Consider the following 9,846-nt stretch of genomic DNA (forward strand, 5'->3'; position numbering starts at 1 on the left):
AATATTGTAAAACATGTGAATAAGATAGAGAAATGTAAATTAACTTTATAATTGTTTGGATTCAAGTTGCTGTGTTTCTGAATATGTTGTTTTGCCAAGATTAAGTGAGTTTCTATTACATGAGAGGTACTTTTTGAGGTATGAGGCATTCAGTACATTCATTTATAACACAAGACCTGAGAATCTAGTTTAATAACAGGCAGATTAAAAAACATCGTGATAGACTGAAATGAAAACACAACCTCCGTAAGCTCAATCAGGAAGAAATAGAACTCAAATAGACCAGTAGCAAGTAAAGAAATGGAAGCAACAATAAAAAATCTCCCAACAAAAAAAGTCCCAGATTGTTTCACAGCCAAATTTTACTAGACCTACAAAGAAGAATTGATACCTACACTGCAGAAATTATTTCATAACATAGAGAAGGAAGGAATTCTCCCCAACTTGTTCTATGAAGCCAATATTACCTTGGTATCAAAGCCAGGAAAGAACTCAAAAAAAAAAAAAAAAGAAAGAAAACTATAGACCAATATTCCTTATGATCCTTATGAATATAGATGCAAAAATTCTTTTTTTTTGGAACTTTATTTTTTATTTTACCATATTATGGGGGTACAAATGTTAAGGTTATGTACATTGCCCTTGCCTCTCCTCCACCCTCCAGTCAGAGCTTCAAGCATGTCCATCCCCCAGATGGTGTGCATCACACTCACTATGTATGTAAATACCCATCCCCCTCCGCCTCCTCCCACCTGCCCAACACCCGCTAAATTTTTTTTTTAACGTTTTGGTTACATTTTATATCTTTGCCTCTCTCTAGCAAGGGTTAGATGTATGTCCTTCCCCTCCACAGTGTTCACCACATCCCCATTCTTAATAAAATCCTAGCAAATTGAATTCAGCTGAACATCAAAAAAAAATAATCCACCATGATCAAGTGGGCTTCATCCCAAAGATACAAGGATGGTTCAACATATGCAAATTTATAAATGTGATTCACCTCATAAATAGAAGTAAAAACAAACACCATATGATCCTCTCAATAGATGCAGAAAAAGCATTTGACAAAATTCAGCACCCTTTTATGATAAGAACTCTTAACAAAATAGGCACAGATGGAACATATCTAAATATTATAAAAGCCATATATGATGAACCCACAGCCATTATCATACTGAATGGGGAAAAATTGAAAGCATTCCCGCTTAGAATTGGAATCAGTTAAGGTTGTCCACCGTTACCACTTCTGTTCAACATAGTGCTGGAAGTCCTAGCCAGAGAAATCAGACAAGAGAAGGAAATCAAGGGTATCCAAATAAGGAAAGACAAGGTCAAAATATTGCTGTCTTTGCTGACAATATGATCTTATATCTAGGAAACCCCAAAAATTCTGCCAAGACACTACTGGAATTGGTAAATAGATTCAGCAGTCTCAGGTTACAAAATCAGTGTACACAAATCAGTAGCATTCCTATACACTGACAATAGTCAAGCTGAGAATCAAATAAAAGATTTAATACTTTTCATAATAGTAACAAGGAAAGTAAAATACTTAGCAATATATTTAACCAAGGAGGTGAAAGATCTCTATTGTTAGAACTACGAAACCCTGAAGAAGGAAATTGAAGAGGATGTAAACAAATGGAAAAACATATGCTTATGGATTGGCAAAATCAACATTGTTAAAATGTGTATAGTACCCAAAGTGATTTACAGATTCAGTGCAATACCCATTAAAATACCAATATCATTTTTTGAAGATCTAGAAAAAAATAATTCTATGCATGGTATGGAACCAGGAAAGCTCTTAAATAGCCAAAGCAACCTTCAGCAAAAAGAACAAATCAGGAGGTATCTTCTTACCAGACTTCATGCAATACTACAAGGCTATAGTAACCAAAAAAACATGGTACTAGCACAAGAACAGAAACAAAGACCAATGTATCAGAACAGAGAACCCAGAAATAAAACCATCTTCATATTGACATCTGATCTTTGGAAAAGAGGACAAAAACATACACTGGAGAAAAGAATCCTTATTCAATAAATGGTGGTGGGAAAATTGGATAGCCACATGTGGAAGACTTAAACAGGATCTACAACTCTCACCACTCACAAAAATTAATTCATCATGGATAACAGACTTAAACCTAAGGCATGAAGCTACAAGAACTCTGGAAGAAGAACTTGGAAAAACTCTTAGAGATATTGGCCTATGCAAAGTATTTATGAAGAAGACCCCAAAGGCAATCACAACAACAATAAAAATAAATAAATGGGACCTGATTAAATTAAAAAAAACTTCTGCACATCCAAGGAAACAATCAATAGAGTGAATAGACAACCTGCAGGATGGGAGAAAATATTTGCTAGACATCTGATAAAGGGCTAATAAGCAGAACCTATAAAGAATTCAAGAAAACATCAAACAATCCCATTAAAAAGTAGACAAAAATATGAATGGAAACTTTTTAAAAGAAGATAGATTATTGGCCAATGAACACAGGATAAAATGCTCAATATCTCTAATTATCAGGGAAATGCAAATGAAAAAAACCACAATGAAATATCACCTAACTCCAGTGAGAATTGCTTTTATCAAAAAGTTCCAAAACAACAGATGCTGACGTGGATGTGAAGAGAAAGGTAGACTTATATGTTGTTGGTGGGACTGCAAACTAGTACAACCTCTATGGAAAGCAGTATGAAGATACCTCAAAGAACTGAAAATAGAGATACCAGGAATCCCACTACTGGGCATTTACCCAATGGAAAAAAAGACATTTTATAAAAAGGACACTTCCATTCAAATGTTCATAGCAGCACAATACACAATCAGAAAGATGTGGAAACAGTCCCACTGCCCCTCACTACATGAGTGGATTAATAAAATGTGGTATATGTATTCCGTGGAGCATTACTCAACCATAAAAAATAGTGAACTAATACCTTTAGTAACAACCTCAATGGAACTGGAGACTATCTTTCTAAGTGAAGTATCACAGGAATGGAAAAACAAACACCACATGTTCTCACTATTAATTTGGAATGAATTGATGTGCACACATGGGAGTAAAATTCAAAGGAAAAAAGAAGGTGGGAGTGGGGCAGAGGGTAAAGGTAAATTCACTTCTAACAGGTACAATGCACTAGGTGATGTATACACTTACAACTGAGTCAAACTGTACAAAACAACTCATATAACCAAAACATTTTTACTCCCATAATATCCTGATGTTAAAAAAAGAAACTATAGTGATAGATTGAAATGTCTTTCTAAATTTATTAAAAACTAATAAGGATTAAGAGAGTCATGCAATGCTGATTGTACAAATGGTTTAAACATAACAACATCGAGAAAAAAATCATCTCTCCATGGGTATTAGCCAACTGTCAGTTTAAGATCAGTCTGTGATAGGATATAGCTCATAAAAATACCTCAGTTGCCTTATCAGAAGTGTATACTCTGTCCAAAACAGACGAATCTTGTCCCAAGAAACAGAGCTAGAACAAAGGACAGAATTTATAAGAGGTAGGTTTGAATATTAAATTAGGATGCACTTTCTATCAATTGGATAACAGTTTTTGGAGAAATATATACCAGCTCTCATTGGGTGACCATTTTCAGAGTAACTGTAAAGAAGCTTCATGATCTTTATATTATATTATGTAGGTTTACAGATGAGTATTTTCGGAAGAGTGTGCCTTGCTGAACCTTTTAAAGATGATCAGTAAAGGGATTTATTTTTGATACCAGGAAGAGAATCCATTAAATATATGGTCAATGATAATAAAGGAATGTAGCAAGAGAACCCCCTTGTGGCCAGAGAACATTTATTGCAAATGAGGACTTTAGAACTAGGTATCTTTTTAAAATTGTAGACCTAGTATACTTGAATTGTAAGTTAATTATACCATATTCATTACTTTGATGTAATAATGTTTGTTTGTTTTTGTTTGCTTTCCTTTTCTCTCTTTTTAAAAACAATTTATTAAAGTATAACACACATACAGAAAAAAATATACATCATAAGTGTGCAGCTCAATGAATTATCACAAATTGAACACACCTATGTAATCTGCACCCAGGTCAAGAATAAGAATATTGCTAGCATCCAGAAAGTTCCCCTTGTCTCCACTTCTAGTCACCAGTCCTGCCAAGGGTAGCCACTGCACTAATTTTTAACACCATAAATAGGTTTGACTATGTTTTGACAAATGGTATCATGTAGTACATATTCTTTTTTCATCTGGCTTCCTTCACTTAACATGTTTGTGGGATTTGTCTATACATATTATGTGTAGATATGGTTCATTTATTTATTCCTTGTTCTCAGTATTCCATTGTGAATATACCGTAGTATAATTTTCTACTGTTAATTTGAGTAGTTTTTAGTTTGGGATTATTACAGATAGTGATGCTTTAACATTCTTGTATGTGTCCTATGATGAATATGCATATGACTATAAATAAGTTGGAGTGGGATTGCTAGGTCATGAGGTATGCATATGTCCAACTTTCATTGATATTTCTCACCAATTTTTAAAATAGGGTGTAACAACTTATACTTCCACAACCAAAATTTCCATTGTGCCACATTCTAGCTGACACTTGGTTGGCCTTTCTAAATTTAGTCAGTTTTGTAGGTGAATAGTGGTATCTCATTATAATTTTAATTTTAATTTTCTTGATGACTGATGAAGTTGAGTAGTTTTGCATATGTGTTTTGGCATTTATGAAATACTCATTTTCTATTGTTTGTCTATCTTGTTTTTTAAAATTTATTTATTTTTATTTTAGCATATTATGGGGGTACAAGCATTAAGGTTAGATATATTGCCCATGCCCCCCACCCCCCTCAAGTAAGAGCTTCAAGTGTGTCCATACTCCAAACGTTGCACATCTTACTCGTTTGGTTGTATATACCCTTCCCCTCCTCCCCCCCACCCTCCCGACACTCGATAAATGTTACTCCTATATGTCCACTTAGGTGTTGATCCGTTAATACCAATTTGCTGGTGAGTACATGTGGTGCTTGTTTTTCCATTCTTGAGATACTTCACTTAGTAGAATGGGTTCCAGCTCTATCCAGGAAAATACAAGAGGTGTTGTCCTTTAAATATTCTGGATATTAGTTCTCTGTTGAATATATGAATTAGGAATATCTTCAACTTTGTCAGATATATTCTTATTCCCAACGGTGTGTCTTTTGATAAGAAGTCCTTAATAATAATATTTTCACTTTATCATATTACATAGTTAGCACTTTTTGCCTTCAATAAGAATTCTTTGTCTCCTCCAAAGTCTGGAGATGTTCTCATATATTTTCTTCTAAAAGTATGATTGTTTTATCTTTCACAGATTTGCAATCAATTTGGAATTTATTTTGGGGCATGGTATGAGGAATGGGTAAAATTAATTTTTCCTGTATGCCTATCAGCTAACCCAGAACTATTTATTGAATAAATCATCATTTCTTCACTGTACGCTCTTGTTGTGTTTGTCATTAATCAGGTGACAATGTATGTGTGACTGTCTCTGGACTCTATTCTGTTCAATCGGTTAATTGCCTTTCTTTGCATTTATAACACACTGTCTTATTGCCTTTTTCCAGGCTCCTATAACAAAATATCATAAACTGGATAGCTTTTAAACAGTATAAATTTATTTCTCACAGTTCTGCAGGCTAGGAATTCCAAGATCAAGGAGCCAATAGATTCAATGTCTGGTGAATGCTGCCTTTTGTTCATAGACAGCATCTCCTAGCTGTGTCCTCACATGGTGGAAGGGAAAGGCAGCTTTCTGGGACCTCTTTTATAAGGGCACTAATCTCATTCATGAGGGCTGTGCCTCTATGATCTAATCATTTCCCAGAGGCCCCAACTTGTGATTAGGTTTCAACATCTGGTGATTAGGTTTCAACATATAAATTTTAAACGGATACAAACATTTAGACCATAACACATATTTATGATGATTTTATACTAGTGACTTCTTCAGTTTTGTTTTCCTTATGTTCTAGTTACCAATTTTATTGTCTCTCACCTCCAAAATCACCCACAGACTATGAAAATGGAACTAATTGATTTAAGTGTTTTTCCTCTGGCAGCTGGCAGGAAGTTAAGCTTTGTCAGTAGAGGGCACTGGAGAGACACTGCAAGAGAAAGACTTTGGTCCCTAGTACTGCAGGTTCTGAAGCGTGTGTGGTTTCCCAGGGTCCAGCTTCTGCAGTAGGGACAGCTAGCTATTCCAGTGCCAAGCTCCTGCAGTGCACAATGGCCATCAGTACTAGCAGCCTTCAGCTTTCTCGAGTACCCCCCTAAGGAGGTCTTTTAGCAGTGTGACTCCAGTGAGACACCTCCCTGTGACCAGCTTTCTCCAGCACCATAGAGTGTGAATTTCCAGCAGTTTCTACCAGTGCAGCACCACAGGCACTGCTTTGCCATTTAGTGAGCCATGACTACACCCATGGTCCTGGCCATACCAGGACCTCTTCCTCTGTGTTCTATCTCATACTAAGGGGAAGACTAGTCCTTTTGTTTGCTATCTACTAGTTTTTTTTTAATTTTTTTTCTTCTGCTAGCCAATCCCTACTCCTACAACCCCTGTTACTGTAAATAATTCTTTATATGAAATTTTTCCTGCTCAAATTACTTTGTGGTTTATTTCTCTTGATTGTATCCAGGCTAAAATAACATATTTTTTAAAAAATTTATTGTGATAAGAACACTTAAGATGAGATCTACTCTCTAAAGATTTTTAATTGTATAGTACAGTATTGATATCTATAGACACATACTGTATAGCAAATATCTGGAACTTATCCATCTTGGATACCTGAAATTTTATACCTGTTGATTGGCAACTTCCTTTTTCTCCCTCCTCTGAGCCCCTGGCACTATTCTATTCTTTATTTCTATGAGTTTGACTTACTATCTTATTTAATGGGAATCATGCAGTATTTGTGCTTCTGTGAATGGTTTATTTCACTTAGTATAATGTCCTCAAGGTTTATGTATGTTGTTGCATATTGCAGAATTTTCTGCTTTTTAAAGGCTGAATTATATTCTATTGTATGTATATGCCACATTTAAAAAATCCATTCATTATTAAATGTACATTTAGGTTGTTTTGACATCTTTGCTATTGTGAATTGTGCTGGGACAAACAGATAAACATTTGAATGTAGGTGTCTTTTTTGACAAAATGACTTCATTTCCCTGGGGTAGATACCCAGCAGTGGGATTGCTGGGTCGAATGATATATCTATATTTATTTCTTTGAGGAATCTCCATATTGTTTTACATAGAAGTTGTGCTAATTTGCAATCTCACCAACAGTGTATAAGCATTCATTTCTCTCTGCCTCCCTGCCAACTTCCATTGTTTTTTGACTTTTTACTAATGCCCATTCTGATGGGGGAAGGTGGCATCTCACTGCAGTTTTAATTTGCAATTCCCTGATGAGAAGTTCCCAACTACTAAGATGCTACCGTTTATTTCTTTCCTTAGATGTAGAAGAATTTGCTTTATGAAACTGGGAGCTCTTTTGTTAGCTCCTTTGTTAGGCATCCCTTTATATAAATAGTATTGGTATGACTTCTTGTTGAATTTCTCCCTTTACCACTATATAATGACCCTAATTGTCTTTTTCTTTTTTAAAAGTCTATTTTATTTGATATGAGAATGGTTTCACTTGTTCACCATTGGTTTCCATTTGCATGGAATATTTTTTCCATCCTGTTACCTTGAATCTGTGTGAGTCCTTGTAGTAGATGTGTTCCTGGAGGCAGCAAATAGTTTGGTTATATTATTTCATCCATTCAGCCAGTCTCTGTCTTGTAAGTGTGGCATTCAGACCACTCACTTTGAGTGGTAGTATTGGTATATGGGATGCTGCTCTGTTCAGCATATTGGATGATACCTAATTGTTTTGTTTTCCCTGTTGTCCTATTTATTATTTTCTAAGAACTATAAGCTATAACTCTTCAGTGATTTTACACTGGTGTTACCTACTGTGGTGTTGTATGTATTATTATAATGCAATTTTGAACATTTGTTATAAGGCTGGTCTAGTGGTGACAAATCCCCTTAGTGTTTGCTTGTTGGGAAAGACTTTATTTCTCTCTTATTTATGAGATGTATTTTAGCAGGATACAAAACTCTCAGCTGGTAGTTATTCTGTTTAAAGAGACTAAAGATAGGACCCCATTCCTTTCTGGTTTGTAAGGTTTCTCATGAGAAGTCAACTGTCAATCTAATGGGTTTTCCTTTGTAAGTTACTTGATATTTTCACAGCTTGTAGGGGTTCTTCCTTCATATTGATTTTGGCCAGTCTGATGGATATATGCCTTGGTGATTCCTTTTTTTCAATGAATCTCCCAGTTGTTCATTGAGCTTCTTGTATCCTGATATATAAATCTCTAGCAAGACCAAGAGAGTTTTTAAAATTATTCTCTCATATAGGTTTTCCAGCCTTGTGTTTTTTATTCTTCACCCTCAGTGATGCTTAAATTTCTTATATTTGGCCATTTTACATATTCCCATATTTCTCATGTCTCTCGATATTTTAATTCCTCTTGATATTTTGTTCTTTATTCACTAGCAAGGTCACCTGGGTTGAGAGTTTTCTTTGTGAGATGGTTCTTTAAATTGTTATTTTGTGATAATTTTACACTTTTAGAAAGGTGCAAACATAGTACAGAGTTTTCATAGGTGCTTGATCCAGCTTCCCTTAATATTAGCATTTCTCATAACCATAGTACAATTATCATAACCAGGAAATTAACACTGGTACAATATTACTAACTAAATTAAAAACTTCATTCAAATTTCATTATTTTTTCTATTAAAGTTCTTTGTCTATTCCAGAATCCATTTCAGATCCCACATTGTATTTAGTTGTCTCCTTGGTTTCCTCTATTCTGTGACAGTTCCTCAGTCTTTCCTTGTCTTTCACAATCTTGATGCTTGAAAAATTCTGGTAAGTTACTTTGTAAAATTGGGTTTGATGGTTTCTCATGATTAGATAAAGGTTATGCATGTTTGGCAAGTGAATTACAGAAACAATGTGTCATTCTCAGTGAACGATAACTAGAAGTACATGACACCAGTATTTCCATCCTGGGAATATTAACCTTGATCATTTAGTTAAGGTGATGTTTGTAGGATTTACCCACTTTAATGTTACTGTTTTTTTCCTTTGAAATTAATAAATATGTTGGGAGAGATTCTTTGAGGCTATGCAAATATTCTATTTCTCCCCAAATTCATACTCATTAATTTTAGCATGCTTTGCTGGATCTTGCCTGCAAAGAATTATTATTATGTAGTTTACCTAATATTGATTTTCTAATCTGTCATTTTTTCCTATATTTATTAATTGGAATTTGGAATTGTACTTTTACCCTCATTTATTTACTTGTTTAATTATTTATGTATATCAGTATAGATATTTATTTTATTCTAAGGAATGTAATCCAATACCATTAAATACCATTATTTATTTTCTCAAATGATTCCCCTTTTGATCATTCCCCTTTTGATCATTCTGTGCCTTTGGACATTCCCTCACTTGATTTTGAACACCTCCTTACTTTCTGGCTTCACAAAACATTCCAGGTTTATCCTGTAGTTTTCTTGGCCCAGACCTGGAGTCAAACATTGCTTCAAGGAGCTTTGGTTTCTTTTCTTGGAGATTGACATGACACCATAGGTGGTCAACATCTTGAGTGAGAGATCCTGAGCAGAAAATCCAGCTGAGTCATGCTGGTCTCCTGATTCATAGAAACTACATGATAATAAATTTGATTTGGTTTAAAGCCTGTGAGTGGTGATAATTTGTTA

The sequence above is a fragment of the Microcebus murinus genome, chromosome 2 (genome assembly GCF_040939455.1).
Source record: "Microcebus murinus isolate Inina chromosome 2, M.murinus_Inina_mat1.0, whole genome shotgun sequence".
Lineage (NCBI taxonomy): Eukaryota > Metazoa > Chordata > Mammalia > Primates > Cheirogaleidae > Microcebus > Microcebus murinus.